Genomic DNA, 19,790 nt, shown 5'->3' on the forward strand with positions numbered 1-19,790 from the left:
ACCTTTCTGAGAGCTAACCATTTATCTGTTAAGCACCAAAGTCTGGTGAATGTTATTAATGTTAACTTCTGTGCACAGTACAAGAATTGTCTGCAACCAATGAGATTGGATTGTGAACTAAAGAACTTTGCTAAACTGACAAACACATTCTACACACGTGTGTGAGAAACAGAAGTACCTTCACAGAAATTGCTCGAGACAAAAATTGAGAACAAAGAACATTTATTGTACAACAATGCAAAGTTGGGTGCTTCCCCTTACCCTGGGAATACACACACACACTGCGGCTCACCCAACTTTTATACAGTTCATTTCAGTGTAGAGGTACCCTCCCCCCGCCCCCCCCCACCCCCCACATTCTTCTGCCTCCTGGATAAGTTTGGCATTAGGCAATCCTGTCTGCCTATGTGCTGTTTCTGTGAACTTGGAGGACCAGGGGGTATCCTGTCTGTGTCCCATCATGTCATTGCCTTATTATCCTTATTCACACCTTCCCAACCTTCAGGACTTACTAACTCTTATATGCAGAACTTGCTAATTTGGTTCGGTGCGGACTAGAAGGGCCTAATGGCCTGTTTCCGTGCTGTAAATTGTTATGTTATGTATGTTATATGTGGAACTTGCTGACTCTCTCTAAGGCTAGAAGACCCTCATCTTATTCAGACTAACTTTACTTCCTACATTCTATTATCTACCCTTATCCTATTCATACTGGCTTTATTCATTACACATATTTTCATATTAGTTTTACTCATCTCTCACAATCCTCACTTTTCTTTTAGCTACGCTTCGTGAATTCTCAACTGGAATGTATTACTTGTAAACTTGGTCTTTTTCCCAGCGAGTCAGTAAACGAACTGCAGTCTCAGCATCATCAGACAGAATTTGGGAAACATACATCCTTTGGGTTCTGGTGATCTTACGAGGGGTCCGTTGAATTAAATACTGCACACAAGTCTTTAGGCAGGGGAGCACTATAATGGCCAGAATAGCGAGTCCAGCTGCTATAAGGGCTGTGAGTATCAGACTCCAGTTACCAATAAAAAGTCTAGTCCATCCCACACCGGACCAAGGTTGCCAAGTCTGAACCTGGGCATGGGAAGATTTTCAAACTCCTGAAGAAGTGTCTTTAACCGCCTGACCGTTGTGAGCATTGTCATTAACCAGTCTTTCACAAACGCTGCCTTCAGCAGCCAACGAGTAATCGAGAGCCAGGCGGTTTTGTTGAACTGTGGCTCGTATCTGTCGTCTTTCTTCAGCCCATAAATTCAGGGCCATCACTGTCTGTTCAGTGATGTTCTCCAAGGCTGGAGTCTGATTAAACAATTTAAGTACCAAGCAGCTGTGGTGTTCTGGAGCAGCTTACGTCGTTTACAACTGGAACTCCCCTTACAGTGGTGGTTCTTAACATTCCGAATGTCTGTGTGACCCAAAGGATGATTTACAGGAGACCAAGTTGGGGAGGGGTGTTTCTTGTCACTTAACCTGTGAGTTGCAGCTTGTCTGCGAATATTAGCATATGTATTCACTCTATCTCTGCTACATGTACAATCATGACTAAAATTCTGTCTGTCATTGTCCCACCATCTTCTTTGTGCTATCTCTTTAAAACTCCTCTTTTTAATACCTGTAGAGGCTGGAATACAAACCAAGTCTACTCCCCTAGGGCCGTTCTGTTCCCCTGGTCCACGTTGGGATCCTATATTAACCCATACTAAATAAGGTACCCCACTATGACTATACTCTATACCTGTCTGCATTCTAAAGGTAAATAATTGTCACCTCTGCTGCCCCTATTCCAGGAGGACTTAATACATTGTAAGCAATTTGGTGATTTCCCAAAAATTGGGAACCAACAAGTAAATAAAACAGCAAATGGTAAAAACAACATTACAGCACTTTTTCCCGGTGTAGTGTAACTTTCAGATCAGAAGGATGAAGGACTGCACGCCAGGTGGAGGGTAGATTATCAATGTCTTTAGTCCGTGGATCAGCAGCTTGTTTAATTCGTTCTATGTGAGTCCACCCCTTTTCTTTCATTCGCACTGCAGTGTCTGTAATAATAAGTACACAATAGGGGCTGTCCCAGACAGGTTTTAGTTGGTGATCTTGCCATGCTTTTACCCAATCACCAGATTTAATAAAATGAATAGGATGTTCCAGGGGTGGGTTTTAAGCTAATAAACCCTTCCGTTTTAATTCGTTTAGAAAGGCATAAAGTCCCTTTAAATATTTGGATATGTACTGGTCATTAGCCTCAGGGGTAGGGGTATTAACGTGGAATCCCATGTAAGGAAGACCAAACATCTCATAGGCTGAGACAGCAAGATCCTTACGAGGGTCTGTGCGAGTCCTGATTAAAGCTAAGGGTAAGCATTTAATCCAGGAGAGACCAGTTTCCTTATGAAGTTGAGTGAGCTGATTTTTCAAGGTCTGATTCATTCATTCAACACGGCCTAAGCTCTGGGGGTACCATGGGTATGTAGCTGCCAATCTATTCCCAGTATTTTACACACACCCTGGAGTACCTGAGAGGTAAAATGTGTACCTCAATCTGAGTCCATGGTTTGAATCATACCATATCGTGGAATCATAGACTCCAGTAGTATCCTGATAATGGTGCTGGCACGATCATTAGGGGTCGGGAAAGCCTCAACCCATCGTGTGAAATGATCTACCATCACCAGGAGGTATTTGTAAACCCCCATCTTAGGTAATTCTGTAAAGTCAATTTGTATCCGTTGAAACAGGCGTACAGCTATATAACGACCGCCAGGCATTACCTGGTGCATAACTTTCTTATTTACTCTCTGACAGATTGGACAACCCCGAGTACTTTGCTTGGCTATAGTGTATATTTACGAGCAATGAAAATACCGTACAAAAGTATCCACAAGTGCCTGTGTTCCCCAGTGTGTCTGCTGGTGGAGCTGGTCAATAATTTGCCGAGCCAAGGCTTTGTTCAGTACTTGACGTCCTTCTGACATCCACCACAACCCATCAGCAGTTTGACGCATTCCCTGGTCCTTCATGTAAACCTCCTCTTCCCGTAAAAAGATGGGAGCCTTTTGAACCTCATATGGGGTGGGCAGTAACAGCTTCATGTCTATTTTCTCCGTGAGCGCAGCCTGTTTGGCAGCTGCATCTGCCTGTCTGTTCCCCTGTGCTTCAGGACTGTCACCATTTTGATGGCCCCGTACATGAACTACAGTTATCTCCTCAGGTAATGTAAGAGCATCTAGAGATTGGACAATTAAGTTTTCATGGATCAACTTTTGTCCTTTCCCAGTTATCATTCCCCACTCTTTCCAGATCTTCCCAAAGGTGTGCACTACACCAAAACCGTACTTTGAGTCTGTGTAGATCATGCCCACCTTGTTCTCTGGACCCTGGAGAGCTCTACAGAGGGCATACAATTCACAAGATTGTGCTGACCAATGACTGGGAAGGTGACTGGCTTCAATCACTACTCCTTCCTTCCCATCCACTACACTATACACGCTATAATGAGTGCCATCAATGCAATGGGAAGATCCTTCAATAAACCACCTGTCACCCTCCTGTAAAGGCTCATCGCTTAAATCCTCTCTAATTTTGGTCTGTAAATCTATTACCTCTAAACATACATGCTCTAAATCATTTATGGTATTGTCAAAATTTGGAGAAACCAAGAAAGCTGCTGGATTCTGTTCTTTATTTGTAATCAGGGTCAAATCATCCCTATCCATTAGGATCGCTTCATATTTTAAAATTCTAGAGTATGTAAGCCACCTTCCAGCACGTTGTAAGAGAATATTGAAGACTGTGTGAGGGGTGTGAACTATCATCGGGGCACCAAAAGTAATCTTTCATCCTTCCTCAACTAAAATAGCAGTGGCTGCGATGGCTTGCACACATTCTAGCCAACCACGACAAACAGGGTCTAAAACTTTTGACAGAAAAGCAACTGGCTGTCCACAGCCTGCCCTCTCTTGTATTAGTACTCCGGTGGCCACACCGTCTGGTTTCTGGACAGGCAAAATTGGGGTATTAAAAGGTGACATACAAGGTTCGAGTATACTATCTTTCACCAACTGGTCAATTACTGGCTGCAGCCCCTTACGGCCAGCCATCGGAATTGGATACTGCTTTCGTCTAATTACTTGCTCAGGATCTTTTAAAGTAACTTGCAAGGGAGGAATATCTAACACTCCTCTATTGCCTCTTTTTGCCCATACTCCAGGATTTATTAGTTCCCGATCCTCCTCGGTTAATACATACAATTGAACCCTGATACCTGATTCCTGTGGTCTGGTGCCGATAGCCAATTGGTCCTGTAAATCTCATCCTAACAAACAAACTCCAGCTTGGGGAACTGGTAGAATGTCCTCCGTTACTATTTTCTCTCCCATTTGTATTCTTACATCCCTTAATACGGGGACCGTAAAATCTCTTCCTCCTACTCCCGAAATCATCACTGTCCCCTTTATCTTAACACCCTCAGGTAGTTGTAAAATACTAGACTGGGTGTCATGATAATGAATATGTATGAGATATACCGGAAGTCACGTGGTATGAGAGAGAGATAAGAACACAAGCAGGAGAACAAAGGAAATGGGAAAATAAAAAGACACTGAGAAGTTTACCTGATAAAACTTGTGTTTAATGTTTTATTAACTTCACATTTCGGGCCACAAATGTGACATTGGCGATGAGGATGAAAGAAGCTTGAAGAAAATTAAAGACTAAACAAGATTACAGAGGATTACAGAGAACTTCAAGGTGATTAGAATTTTCTCTGTGACTCAGTACTTTTGGGGCTGGAATATTTCCTCATGGCTGGGGCAGACGGTGACTTTCTAACACATAGTGGAATTGCTCATTTTGACCCAACGGGTGATGCAAGCACTGTAAGAGTGAAGTGGAAGGCATGGCTGGAAGAATTTGAATCCTACGCCGACAGTCGTGGCCTATTTCTAGATACCGGTACAGTTGAACAAAAAGCGCAGAGAAGGGCGATACTTCTTTTCACTGCTGGACCTGCAGTTTGGGAAACATTTAAGACACTTTTTAATACTGGAAGAAAGGATGAGTACCGGAAAGCGGTAGATGCATTAAATGCACACTATGTAGTGACACCGAATGCTACATTTCAACGCCATTTGTTTCGGAGAACGAGACAAGAAGATGGCCAGACAATTGCTCAGTACGTGATGAGACTACGCCAGCTAGCTGTTGGATGCAATTACATGCCAGCTGATTTGGACAACCAATTATTGGATCAAGTCGTACAGCACTGCAGATCAGATAAACTCAGAAGACGTCTACTGGAAAGAGGGAGTGAGTTGGAACTCACCGATGCTTTAACCATTGCTGCTGCATTAGAGGCTGTTGAAGGGCAATTTCATACCATGACCCTGAAAGACAACTCAAGCCAGCAAATTAAGAGGCTCTCACATCGCCATAATCAGCCAAGATATACGTTGACACAGGACGTGGAGTGTTATCGATGTGAAAACCGAGGTCACTTTGGAAAAGACCCATATTGCCCGGCCAAAGGCAAAGTTTGCACAAAGTGTGGAGGTAAGGACCACTTTGCAAAGAAGTGCAAAAGCAAGTCCAATGCAGACCAGAAGAGTACAACTTCCAAAGGCAAAGCCTGGGGGAAAGGAAAGTATCCTGGAAAGAAAGATACCATTCGCCAGATAGACGGTGACGATGATGATACCCAGGAGGAACAGAGTTGTTACCAATTTACGTTGAATGAAGTACATCATGAGAAGGTCCCAGTGATCATTGGTGAAGTGACAGAGCAGGTCATTGTAGACTCAGGCAGTGACAGTAATGTGATTGATCGACATTTATGGGAGAAGTTGAAAAGGAAAAAGATCATCTGTACCTCAAAGAAGTGTTCCAAGAAACTGTATCCATACACAGCAACCAAGCCATTGCAGACCATTGGATGTTTTACTGCAACAGTTGAAGCTGGAGATAAGTACACCGAAGCAGAGTTTATGGTCATAGAAGAGAGGGGAGTACCATTGCTGAGTAGAAGCACAGCGCAAGACCTGGCAATACTTCATATTGGAGCTTGTGTCAATTCAATTCAGTCATACGAGGATATGAAGCAAGAATTCCCCGCAGTATTCCAAGGAGTAGGAAAGCTGAAAGGTCGACAATTGAAGCTAGCGGTAGATGAAACGGTCAAACCCAAGGCACAACCAATGCGCCGAACTCCGTTTGGACTTCATGGGAAAGTCGAAGCCAAAATTAAAGAATTGATCGAACAAGACATTATTGAACCTGTGGAACATTCGACACAATGGGTCAGTCCCGTAGTGATTGTGCCCAAACCAAAGGGTGACATAAGACTATGTGTTGACATGAGAATGGCCAATGAAGCTATAATTAGAGAACGACACCCTATACCAACAGTGGAGGAAATACTTCAAGAACTAACTACCAGCAAGGTATTCTCAAAAATTGATCTGAAATGGGGCTATCATCAATTAGAGCTGGATCCAGGTTCCCGAGATGTGACAACATTTGTGACTCACTGTGGATTGTATCGTTACAAGAGACTATCATTTGGAATTAATGCAGCTTCGGAGATCTACCAGTATGAAATCCATCGAATGATTCAAGGCATTCCTGGAGTTGCCAACATTTCTGACGACATCATAGTCCATGCACCAACGAAGGAAGAGCATGACAAATGGTTGAGGCGTGTACTATCTAGACTACAGGAGGCAGGCCTTACCGTGAATGGAAACAAGTGCCAGTTCGGTGTGTCAGAAATGGACTTCATGGGACACAGACTTACACGGGAAGGACTAAACCCTGCAGAGGCCAAGGTGAAAGCTATTGCAGAGGCAGTTACCAGCACTCCTGATGAAGTGACTAGAGCGCCAGAAACACCCGAAGCCGTGGCGAGCAGTATTTCCGATGCCGAGAGTGAACAACCGAGAAGCGACGACAATATCACAGGCAGGCCGAAACGAAACCGGAAAGTGCCCAAATGATACGAAGACTTTGTGCCATAGCTTTAATAAGAACTTTGGGACAGTATTTAATCTTATATCATAAAGTGCATGTATGAGTGCTGTAGGAAGTAAATTTTATGTAGTTGAGTTATAGTATTACCATTAGTTACAATGTTTGTATGTTTCCGAGGGATATTGGTAAGTGAAGGTAAAGTTTATTTCTGATTAAAGGAGGGATGTCATGATAATGAATATGTATGAGATATATCGGAAGTCACGTGGTATGAGAGAGAGATAAGAACACAAGCAGGAGAACAAAGGAAACGGGAAAATAAAAAGACACTGAGAAGTTTACCTGATAAAACTTGTGTTTAATGTTTTATTAACTTCACATTTCAGGCCACAAATGTGACACCGGGCTGCCCCAGAATCTACTAAAAAGATCATCTTGTCACTGTGGGGTCCTATGCTTAAATTTACCAATGGTTTTCCGTGCAGCCCCACAGTGTGTATTGACTGAGAACCGTGACCCCCCTATTCAAAATCTGCTTCCATTAGTGTGTAAGATCGCGTCTCCCTGGCTCGCATTGGGCATGCTCTCTTAAAATGTCCCTCCTTTTTACAATGGTAGCAAACTAATGCTCCTGTTTCCCAATTCCTACCAGGATTACCACAAGGTCCCGGGAACGGTCGTCGTCCCCGGAATTCCCCTCTACCCTTGCCCCTGCTCTGGTCTCTACTCTCCCACTCCCGGCACTCCTCCCAATGTCCAGGAGCTGGCACACAGCCCCTACCCTTTCCTTGCTGTCCCTCCACGACTTCCTTGACTGCCTGCATCAAATTCTTAGTCTTTCCTTTCTGTTTATCCTCAGACCTCTGGACGTTTGCCCTTTGTGCGATCTGTAAAAGCTGTGTTATTCCCTGTTCATGCCAATTCTGAGTCTTCTGCAATTTCCTTCTAATGTCTGGGGCTGAATTTGTAACGAAGCCCGTTAATACCAATTGTTCACCCGCTGGGGATTCTATATCCAGACCCCCATATTGCTGTATAGCCGTACGCAATCTATTCAGAAATGCAGAGGGGGTCTCCTCGGGACCTTGGGGAACCTCAAATGCTTTCTTAAAATTCTGTCCCTTTGGAACAGATTCCTTGATTCCTTTTATCAGATTAACCCTATATTCCTCCATTAATGTGCGACCATCATTAGTATTCTTATCCCAAATTTGTTTTGCCAGGGGGAATTTAAATTTCCCAGGTATTGCCTCTGGTCCCCCTTGCTGTTCCCTATCCCAGACTCTAATCTCTGCCTGGCGAATCATTCCACATTCATCCAAAGTGAACAGAGCCCTAAAGATCGATGTTAACTCATCCCATCATTTAGTCCCAAAAATTGATCTAATTGTTCGGCACATCCATGAGGATCTTCTATCAGGGAGGTCATTTCTCTCTTAAAGTAATGCACCGTACTAGTCAGGGGCACATTTATGAAACCGAGACCCCCTCCCACGGGAACTTCTCATAAAGGTCTCATCCAGTTAATTTCTGGCTTATTATGTCTAGGTTCCTGCTGTCTGGGAAATGAATCAAAGGGTTCTGCCCTTCCCTCACAGAGGGTCTCACACTATTCTGAATCAAAGTCTCCTCCCTCTCTTGTCAAATGAGGTGGTAATCTAGTACTTTGTGAACAGGTCATCAATACCACCCCTACTTTCTTCTCCTTTCTTTAACTGTGGGGGAGGAGGGGAAGGTGCAGAAGGGTAGAGCATAGGAGAGAGGGGAAAGATAGGAGCCGGCATAGGAGGAGCATAAGGTGGAGGAAGGGAATGTAACACATCCCATCCTTGTGTTTCAGGGACAAAAGGTTCCTCATCCTTCTTGTCATTCCTTTTCATTCAAAACCAGTTGATCAACCGATCCACTGAGCCAGCAGGCTAAATATTCTCTGCTCTCAATATTATCTCTTTGATTTTGATAGAGCCAGATGTTCAATGCCTGACACATCCAGTCCTCATCGGATCCGAACTTTGGGCAATATACCGAATTCCCTTTTATCGGGTTTTTAACCCATTCCAGACAGCAATACCGGACCATGGTCTGTTTGTCTTTCCCGCGGGTTCTCCCCGCACCCCAATCAGATAGCATTAATCCTAATGGACTTTGCTTAGTTATCTGATCGTCCCGTCCTTCCCTAGGACTATCTTCCATGCTACTCACACCTCCCATACTAAGTAAAATTCCTCTTACCGGGATCCAGTAGCTATTCCTAGCGCGCTTCCTTAACGTCCTCCCGTCGTTTGTTCTCAATGCCTCTTCTAGGATATCACTCGCTTCATCCACTGACCAGTCACCCGCCGTCCGTGAGTCCAGCTGAATCAGCCGGGGTGCACCTACCCTCATCGTCGGGCACTCTGTCAGTGGAGGGAGTGGGATCCTGGACGAGTCCCCATTTGTGAGAAACAGAAGTACTTTCACAGAAATTGCTCGTGACAAAAATTGAGAACAAACAACATTTATTGTACAACAATGCAAAGTTGGGTGCTACCCCTTACCCTGGGAATACACACATACACTGGGACTCACCCAATTTTTATACAGTTCATTTCAGTATAGAAGTACCCTCCCCCTTACATTCTTCTGCCTCCTGGATGAGTTTGGCATTAGGCCTACGTGCTGTTTTTGAGAACTTGGAGGACCAGGGGGGTATCCTGTCTGTGTCCCCATCATGTCATTGTCCTTATTGTCCTTATTCACAAACCTGCCTTTGTCCTAATTCACATCTTCCCAACCCTCAGGGCTTACTAACTTCTTATATGCAGAACTTGCTAATTCTGTCTAAGGCTTACTAATTACATATGCGGAACTTGCTGACTCTGTCTCAGGCTAGAAGACTTTTATCTTATTCAGACAACTTTACTTCCTACATTCTATTATCTACCCTTCCTATTCATACTGGCTTTATTCATTACACATATATCCATACTAGCTTTCTTCATCGCTCATATTTTCATATTAGTTTTACTTATCTCTCATATGTGCACTTAGAATTAGAAGGGGATTAAGTAGAGTTAAGTGAGTCAATAGAGATAAGTTAAAGTTTGATTCTGTTTTCATGTTTAAAGAAAAATTAAAAGCAACTTTGATTAAATAACCCTTTGTCGTGGTGAATATTTATTGCTGCTGGGTTTTGGGGTCCTCTGGACTCGTAACATTTTTCCCCATATTCATTATTCATTGTCTGCTATTTCTTTCCCTTGAACCATTTTTCCACATGTTCATTATTCATTGTCCGCTATTTCTTTCCCTCGAAACATTTTTCCGCATGTTCATTATTCGTTGTCCGCTATTTCTTTCCAATGACTGCTGTAAACTTTCTGAGTGTGTGCGTGTATCTATGTGTGTGTGTGTGTGTGTGTGTGTGTGTGTGTGTGTGTGTGTGTGTGTGTGTGTGTGTGTGTGTGTGTGTGTGTGTGTGTGTGTGTGTGTGTGTGCGCGCGCACGCGTGCATGTGCTGTATCAGTAACTATTTCCCATACTTGCCTTCTGTAAATAAAATCCTACACTTGCATTTGAGACTTACCAAACCGGTTTCCTCACTCACAACAATTGGCACTGCGAGCAGGGTCTCAGGGACCTTGGCTGGACACAGATGTGGGAAAATGTTCTGGAACAAGGCAAAAAATACAGTGCAGGCACCAAGGATAGGATCCCGGGTGGACCAACAACAGGGAGGGATTTGTGAGCGTGGCCATCATGCTAGCTGACTTGTAAACCCAAGCGTAGTCTGAGCAGCTGGACCCTCGTGGCAAGTGAATGGGGAACCACGTCGTAGCCCTCCTCAAACAGTCAGGGATTCCCAAGGCAAGGGGTAGTCAGAGGGGTCCCTACTGGCTGCTGGCATCACTGCTGAGATGCCAGGTAGGGATTGTCAATCAGCTGGTGGGAAAGCTGCAGACTGTCTCTGATCAAAAGGACAAGGAAAGAGAAGCCCTGGGATGGACCTTCAGTACACTGCAGGAGGCACTTCTTGCTGACCAAAGCAGGGCAAGCGACCTGGAGACCAGAGGCATGAGGTTGCTTGCTGACTGGTGCAGCTCCAGCAGGCATAGTCAGCCCATTGGTCTGGTTAGTGGCCAGACCCAATCAAAATTCCAGCCTTGGTCCGACAGGGGGAGCAGCCAAATGCTTAGCCGGGGAATGGGGAAATTTGGATGGAATGTGATGGGGAAGGAGTTCCCGGGGAGCCAGGGTCCCATCACGACTGTCCTGTTGCCCCCATTGCAAACTCCACCTGTCACCACGTTGTCCTAGGTCTTCTGCAGAAGAGAGGAGAACAATGAGGAGGAGATATCCAAGGAACACACCAGGGGCCGCTCAGAGATGACCGAGACCCAGGATTTCTCCCAAAAGGACCAACATTGCAAGTGGCCAGGTGAGCACATCGCCACATGGCTGTTCAGACTGTGGGATGAAGGGGGTTCTAACACTGCCCTCTCTCATCAGGAGACCAGCGGTCTGGGAACCTCTCTGACTCTCAGATAGTCAACAATGCCCTGTGGGCACCACCGAAGGGGATCAGGAATGGGGCATCCCTCTGGGAACACATGGTCATGGCCATATGGGTTCGGTATCCCACCTACCTGGAGTGGAACCTCCATGGGAGGCCACACTGGGCCACAGTACGGGAGGGTACATGGGTCATCAGGGAATGGGCCCTGATCAATAGGATTTATGAGGGTGTCATCGACCAAAATTTTATTGAAAATATGAGCATGACTGACGCTCTCGTGGGGCACCTCGTAACCACCACAGCCCCTGACCTCAAATCAGTGGTCCTGCCCCTCATGGACCAGCTACTGGGAAGGCAGTGCGGGATGCCATCACCCTCCTAAAATGACTAGAAGACATGCAGTTGGAGGAACCCACCCAGGTCTGTAGGGCAGCAGTGAGGACTGGAAATAAATTAATTCCCCACTTTACACACAGGCAGCTCTTCTTGGATCTGATGCACACAGGGATTGACTGCTATCAAGACAGGATCCTGTCCTCTGCCATTTATGTCCTATGGAAAGAGCTTTGTGAGGGGAGAAAATACCAGGGGAAAACATACAACCACCCTGGGATAAAGCCTCGGCCTGCCCTTGCTGACACAGACAATGTTTCCTGCTCCTCCCCCACTGTTCTCTCCTGTCCTTAAGGCTGAGCTCAGAGGCCTGCTGATACAGGAACTGTCTGTAATGGAATATATATTTGGGAGATCATTGGTAAAATTAGAGTAGGTTATGTACATACACACATTTTAAAACATATCTTATTTGAAAGACTGAAGAATTCATATTCAGAGGACTTTACAGAAACTATGGAGAATGCTATGCACATTTCACAAGTAGATGCTAATTGAAATGATATCATAAAATGATTAGGCTATTGTTTGAACTGGAGACACTTTGGATGTTTACAAGGCTTCTGACCTTTCTACAAAATGCTCACAGAAAGGTCACTCCTGGGTTTTGTTTACCTAAGACAACAGCTTGACCAAGAAGGATAACTCCTGTTGTTTGCTGAAGAAGGTGGGGGTTTTTGCAAGTGAGAGAGTCGCATGGGTTTTCTAGCAGTCTCAGTTGGAGAGGGAGAGGGGGGGTGAAACAAGCTCTCTCAGCCAGTGTGTGTGTGTGTGAGAGACACTAAAAGACAGGTGAAAGCAGGAGAAGCTTGTTGGAAACAGTAAACTCCAGAGTGGTGGATGGCTGGAAGTGCTATCTGTCTGATGTTTCTCTTGGAATAAGTGAAACAGAAAGGAACTTTGTGACAGCCTGAAAGAAAGGGATTATCATCTGGAGAACCCTGATGGGGCAAGTTTCATCAGCAAGACATTGAGGTGACCAATGGTGGTACCTCAGTTGTGGAAATCCTGGAACAACAAATCTTTCTCTCTCTTCAAACCCTACAAGAACCTTTCTGATCAGTAAACATTTACCTTTTGAATGCCAAAGCCTGATGAACTTTATACATGTTCAATTCTGTGCACGGTATAAGAATTGCCTGCAACCAGTGAACTTGGAAGAATGAGAAGTGAGATTGAACTGTGAACCAAAGAACTTTTCTTAAATTTACACACACATCATACACATGTGCTTAGAATTAGAAGGGGATTAATTTGGGTTAGTTAAATTAATAGAGATAAGTTAGTTTGATTCTGTCTTCATGTTTAAAGATAATTAAAAACAACTTTTGTTTAAGTAACTACTTGTCTTGGTGAATATCTATTGCTGTTGGGTTTTGGGGTCCTTTGGGCTTGTAACACTGTCCCATCTGCACCAGCAGGAATCCTCACCCATGGGGTGGCAGACCTTCACCCCCTCCCCCTACAGGATGAAGACCAGAGCCCCCAGCACATTTGTTCCATTGCGCACTCCACCCCATGAGGTGTTTTTTTCTTTTAAATGGGGGATCTGGGGCGATGTTGTCATTGTGAAAAAATATATATACAATGTTTCCATAGTCAACTGACAAACTGTAACTTTGCATCCACAGACTGCAATTAAGCATGTATAAATTGTATGTTCAGTTTCTCTGCATGTACTTAGAGACATGCACAGTGAAAACCACAGCTAAGGGTGCCATTAAAAATATTACATAAGCTAGACTGTCCAGTGATAAAGTTTCCATACCAACAGCTGTTCTCTTGCTGAGACTTTTTTGCTTATTACATGTACATAGAATTATTGATTGCCTCATGAGAGGTGGGTTGTATTGGGAAGGTTTGGTTCTGCCCTACCCATTAGTGCACACCTTGCCAATGGATCCATGTAAATTACCTGGACTGTACTCTCCAGCCTGCCTGTATTTGGCCTTGGTTTATTGGATGTTGTAATTGGATTAACCCTCCTGCGAGCCATTGGTACCCTGTAAATGGTACGGGCTGGACTCTCTAGCATTATAAAGGACCATACTTTCCTTTGCTCTCTCTTTCTTGACTCCTGATGGCACGTGAGTATCACCTTCTGTATTGGGTTGGGCTGAGTCCCAAGCCAAGTTAGTTAGAGCCGTATCCATACAAGTCAAGTGGTGGGGGCCAAGGGTACCCATGATGGGGAGGTTGGGCTGGGTAGTCATGATGCTGGAGGGTGGGGACTCTGCTGGTGCCACATCCCTGGTCAAGACAGTGTCCTCACGGCCACTGGGGTAACCGACGTAGGCGTAGTTCTGGTTGGTGTGGAGGAGGAGCACTTGCTGGACCAGCAGATTGGACTTATGTTTGTGGAGGAGCACTGGTCCCAGAGATGTGAGCCAAGTTGGGACTGAGACTCCAGTTGCCAATTTCCTGGGGAACAAGAAAAGGTGCTCGTGAGGGGTCTGATTAGTAGCCATGCACAAGAGTGACCTAATGGCATGGAGTGCCTCGGGGAGGGTCTTTTGCCAGTAGTCAATGGACCAGCCTTTGGATCTCAGAGCCAGGAGGACTGCCTTCCTGAACACCCCATTTTCATGCTCCACCTGCCCATTGCCCCTCAGGTTGTAGCTAGTCATGTGACTCGTGCTACCAGTTACTGGTGCTTGAAGCCGTACACCCAATCACTGTGGATGAATACCGGGTATCCGAACATGCAGAAGATCTGTGTCAGTGCCCTGATAACAGTGGCTACTTCTGAAAGGAAGTAAACATTATTGTTCATGGAAGGCAGGGGGCCCTTGAAGTCAAATCTAAGCGGTTCGAAGGGCCGATTGTCCTTGATGATGTGACAGGCGGAAGAAGCGTGGTTGGGGGGGCATGGCAAGATGGCGTAGAGACTAGACGTGCAATCTCGACCTCTCTGGCCAGACTTTTAAGTACCCATTTTTTAACCCTTTGTTTTCAAGTTTAAATTTTTTAAATTTTAGTTTAAAGTATTGAGGAACTATTATGGCCATTAATGGTAAAAAGATTAAACCTCAAGTGCAGAAGAAGTTACATTTTCGAAGTGCTGAAGATTTGGGGCCTAAACGACTTGTTACAGCTTCAGGTTTAACTTCAGTGTCTAAACCACAAAGACTGCCTGTGGGAGCTGAAAAAATAATGTCTGCTACTCACCAAGTGAAGGATGGCGCTGGAATTACCCATTCTCTGGAGGAAGGTGTGTGTTCCCCAGAGGTGGATCCCGATTCTGGAAGCCTTTCGATTTTAACGGAGGGAGCACGCAGGAAGACAACTCCATTGTTTGAAATGCATCAGGAAGCATTTCAACCTAAAGATATCGATTTCCTCCATGATTTCGCGAAAAAACAATAAGCTGCAGGGGGAGACCAGCGGCGACCCCCTGAGGAAGTCGGGGTGCCGTCGCTGGGAGTCCAGACCCACAGTAAAACTTTTTAAATGCCTTTCGTTGAGTTGCAGCAGGAGCTGCAGTTACCTGGTTCTGCCACTACGTCAGAGAAAGCAGGGCTGAGCTTTTCTGAGTTACAATGTATGCAATTAAATGCTGTAATTCAACCTTTAATGAATGAGATGGCTCAAATGAATGCTAGTATAAGTTCAGAATTGAATACAGTTAAAGCACGTGTGGAAGCATCTCATGAAGATTTTTAAAAATTTCAGTCTGCTTTTTTGGAATGTAAACAGCAAGTCGTTTCTAACACAGAAAAAGTGATGAAGGTTGAAAAATCAGTTATAGAATTGGGAGAACGTGAGAAGGAGTTAGAGAGGAAAATAGACTACTTGGAGAATCAAATCAGAAGGAATAATGTGAAAATCATTGGTTTGCCAGAAGGTATAGAAGGACAAGATCCTCTTGATTTTTTTAAAGACTGGATCCCACAAGTATTAGGGCAAGAATTTTTTTTTCTGGAGGCTTGGTATTGGAAAGAGCTCATAGAGTTTTAAGAAGAACACCTTTACCTGGTCAACCACTGAGACCGATAATAATTCGATGTTTGAAATATCTGGACAGAGAAGCAATACTTTGACTAGCAGTACAAAATGCGAGACAAGGACAAAATCCGTTATTGATTCAGAAGAGCAGAGTTTTTTTTATCCTGACTTGAGTCAAGAGGTCATTCAACGCCGATGTCAATTTAACCCAGTTAAAGAAGCTTTGTGGCATAAAGGTTATAAGTCTACTTTTCGCTACCCAGCAGTGTTGAAGGTGTTTTATGGAGATCATCATTTTCGGTTTTTTGAGAATGATCGTGAAGCAATTATTTTTGCTGATTCATTGCCAGGCATAAGAGGACAAAGACGTAGTCCACCATGATCTCTTAAAGAAAAATCTGCTTGTTTTGGAAACGGAAGAAATGGCAGAAATGGGAAAAACGGGAATGGAAAGAGTCCAACTTTTTCTGAAATGGGATCTCTAAGATTGGAATCTCTTGGATGAATAGAAGAATTTTCTTATTCTTATTCTACTTTTTTTTGTTATTATGATATTTTGATGTTATTCATTGTTTGGCTGGGGAGGGAGAGATTTGCTCTAAGTTCTTTACTAGTCATCAGCCACTGGTGGGTGATCAATTTTTGTTTGGGGATTACTACCTTTTGTTTTTTTTTGGGGGGGGAGTTTTCTTTAATTTATTTTTTATTTTCATTTTAGTTTGGTTTTAATTTGTGATTTTTTTTTCTCTTACTGGAGGGCCTGTATACGTTGATTTTACTTTTCATATAAAGATATTATAGGTATTTAGTAACAATAGTAGATATGTCAAAGTTGAGGTTTGCCTCTTTTAATGTTTGAGGTTTAAAAAGTCCGATCAAGCGTAAGTGAGTCTTGGTGCATATTAAGAAAATGAAAATTGATGTTGCTTTTTTACAAGAAACACATTTGAATCTGAAGGAAAGTATGAAATTAAAGAGGGACTGGGTTGGGCATGTATATACTTCTTCATTTAATTCTAGGGCTAAAGGCGTAGTAATTTTGATACATAAAAATTTATCTTTTGAATTACAATTAATGGAAGAAAAGGCAGGATGTATTCTTAAATTGAATTGTAAGATTTTTAGTGAATTTTGGACTTTACTTAATATTTATGCCCCAAATGTAGATGATGAAATATTTATTTCAGATGCATTTTTATATTTGGGTCAGGCTAATGATAATATTTTAGTTGGTGGTGATTTTAATTGTGTTTTGGAACCTTTATTGGATAAATCACTGAAGAAAGTTAAGAAATCTAAGATGGCAGTTCAGGTTCAAGCATTGATGAAAGATCTTAATTTAGTAGATATTTGGAGACGTCTTAATCCGACAGAGAAAGATTTCTCCTTTTATTCATTTAGACATGAATTGTTTTCAAGGATTGACTTTTTTATAGTATCGGCACATATACAAGGGAAGATACAACAAGCAGAATATAAAAGTAGGGTGATTTCAGATCATTCTTTGTTATATTTTACATATGCAACTTTTGAGAAAATTCAAGTGGCCTATCGTTGGAGGTGTAATACTATGTTGTTAAAAAATACGGAATTTATTGATTTTTTGAAAAAACAAATTAATTTTTTTTGAAAGAAAATTCTAATTCTGTTCAAAGTAAGTTTGTATGGACAAATAATTAGTTATACTTCTAAAATGAAAAAGAATCAATTAAATCAGAGTCTTGACTTAGAGAAACAGATTGCAGAGTTAGAAAAGGAATTTCAGAAAGATGCTACTGAAGATCAGAAAATAGAATTATCTAGGTTGAAACTGGAATATAATACTTTGCAATCTTATCAATTTGAATGTGTGATTAATAGGACTAAGCAACGGTATTATGAATGGGGAGAGAAAGCACATAAGGTATTGGCATGGCAATTAAAGAAAGAACAGGTTTTGACGACTATTAATGCTGTTAGATGGAATTCTCTCATTACTTATGAACCTCGTGAGATTAATGATGAATTTTGTTCATTTTATAAAAAGTTATATACATCTGAAGAAAAATAAGAAATTGGATCGATTGATCTTTTTCTATCACAGTTGAATTTACCGATATTAGAGGATGCAGATATACAGGAGTTAGAGGAACCATTTACTGATTCGGAAATTAAAATGGCTATGATGGAAATGCCAAACGGTAAAACACCTGGTGATGATGGATTTTTGGTTGAATTTTATAAAGTTTTTTATGATGATTTCTCTACAGTGTTTGGAGATGTATTACGTCAAGTTGAAGAACATTATGAATTACCTGAGTCTTGTTCTAGTGCTTTAATTACAGTAATTCCAAAAAAAGATAGAGATCCTTTGAAAGTATCTTCATATAGACCAATTTCATTGTTAAATGTAGATTATAAAATAATAGCTAAAATATTAGTGAATAGATTGGCTAAATTTTTACCTAAGTTGATTCATATGGATCAAGCAAGTTTTATAAAGAATAGATATGCTTCAGATAATGGTCTGCGCGTGATTAGTTTGATTAATAGATTTCGACAATCTTCAGACCATCCGATGGTGATATCTTTAGATGCAGAAAAAGCATTTGATAGAGTTGAGTGGAATTTTTTGTTTAAAGTTCTGGAGAAATTTAAGTTTGGTCCTTTTTTTATTGGTTGGATTAAGGATTTATATAGTAAATCAGTAGCTAGAGTATTGACGAATGGCTTGATTTCAGAAAAATTGACTGAATTTACTTTTAAATTGACTGAATCAACTTGTCAAGGTTGTCCTTTATCACCAGCTTTGTTTGCATTAGTGGTTGAACCTTTAGCACAGCTGATAAGACAAAATACACAGATACAAGGTATGAAAGTTTTAGATGAGGAGTATAAAATTAATTTATTTGCTGATGATGTATTGGTGTATTTAATAAACCCAGCTCAGTCACTTTTGCACTTGAAGAGGTGTTTAATACAATATGGATGTCTTTCTGGATAGAAAATTAATTGGGAAAAAAGTGAAATATTACTGGTAAGTGAAGGAGATTATTCATTTTATAAGAATATTATTAATTTGAAATGGACTGATCAAATTAAATATTTGGGTATAATTCTGAATGTTGATTATCAATTTTTATATAAATTGAATTATGTTCCATTAATAAAAAAATTAAAACTGATTTGATTAAATGGAAAGATTTACCTATTAATTTAATGGGTAGGATAAATACAATTAAGATTAATTTTCTGCTTATGCAATATTTGTTTCAATCTAATTCCGTATTGACTTGATAATTTTTTTTTCGAGATTTGAATAAAATGGTTAGGGATTTTTTATGGAGAGGTACATTTTCAAGAGTAGCTTTGAATAAATTAACTTGGAAATATGAGTTTGGGGGATTACGTATACCACATTTTCAAAATAATTATAAAGCAGCCCAACTTAAATTTATTAGTTCCTTGATGGATTTGGAACGGCCTCCTGGTTGGGCCAAAATTGAGATGGCAAATATTTCTGAATTTGAAATACATAAATTTTTGTTTAGATGGAATATAAATTTGTTACAGCAATATATTATACTAAACTATACTAAAACATTTAATGAAGTTATGGATTAAGAAAAATAAAATGATAGGCTCTTGGGCTGAATTATCGGCTTTGACTCCGCTGTATAATAATCAACTTATTCCATTGGAAATTTAAAGGTGTGAAGAGTTTGGGAGATTGTTTTAAAGAGGGTAAATTTTTATCTTTTAATCAGATGAGGGACAGGTTTGGTGTTGATAAGAATTCTGTGTTTCTCTATTACCAAATTCGATCTTTGGTAAAACATACGTTTGGTAGAGATATGATTTTACATGAAATGACTAAATTTGAGATTTTCCTTATGAAGGTACCAGAGAAGGGTTATATTTCATCTATGTATCAAATATTACAGGATGGTATGGATAAAAAGATTTGGGATAGGTCTAAACGTAAATGAGAAGCGGACATTGG

The sequence above is a fragment of the Narcine bancroftii genome, chromosome 5 (genome assembly GCF_036971445.1).
Source record: "Narcine bancroftii isolate sNarBan1 chromosome 5, sNarBan1.hap1, whole genome shotgun sequence".
NCBI classification, from domain to species: Eukaryota; Metazoa; Chordata; class Chondrichthyes; order Torpediniformes; family Narcinidae; genus Narcine; species Narcine bancroftii.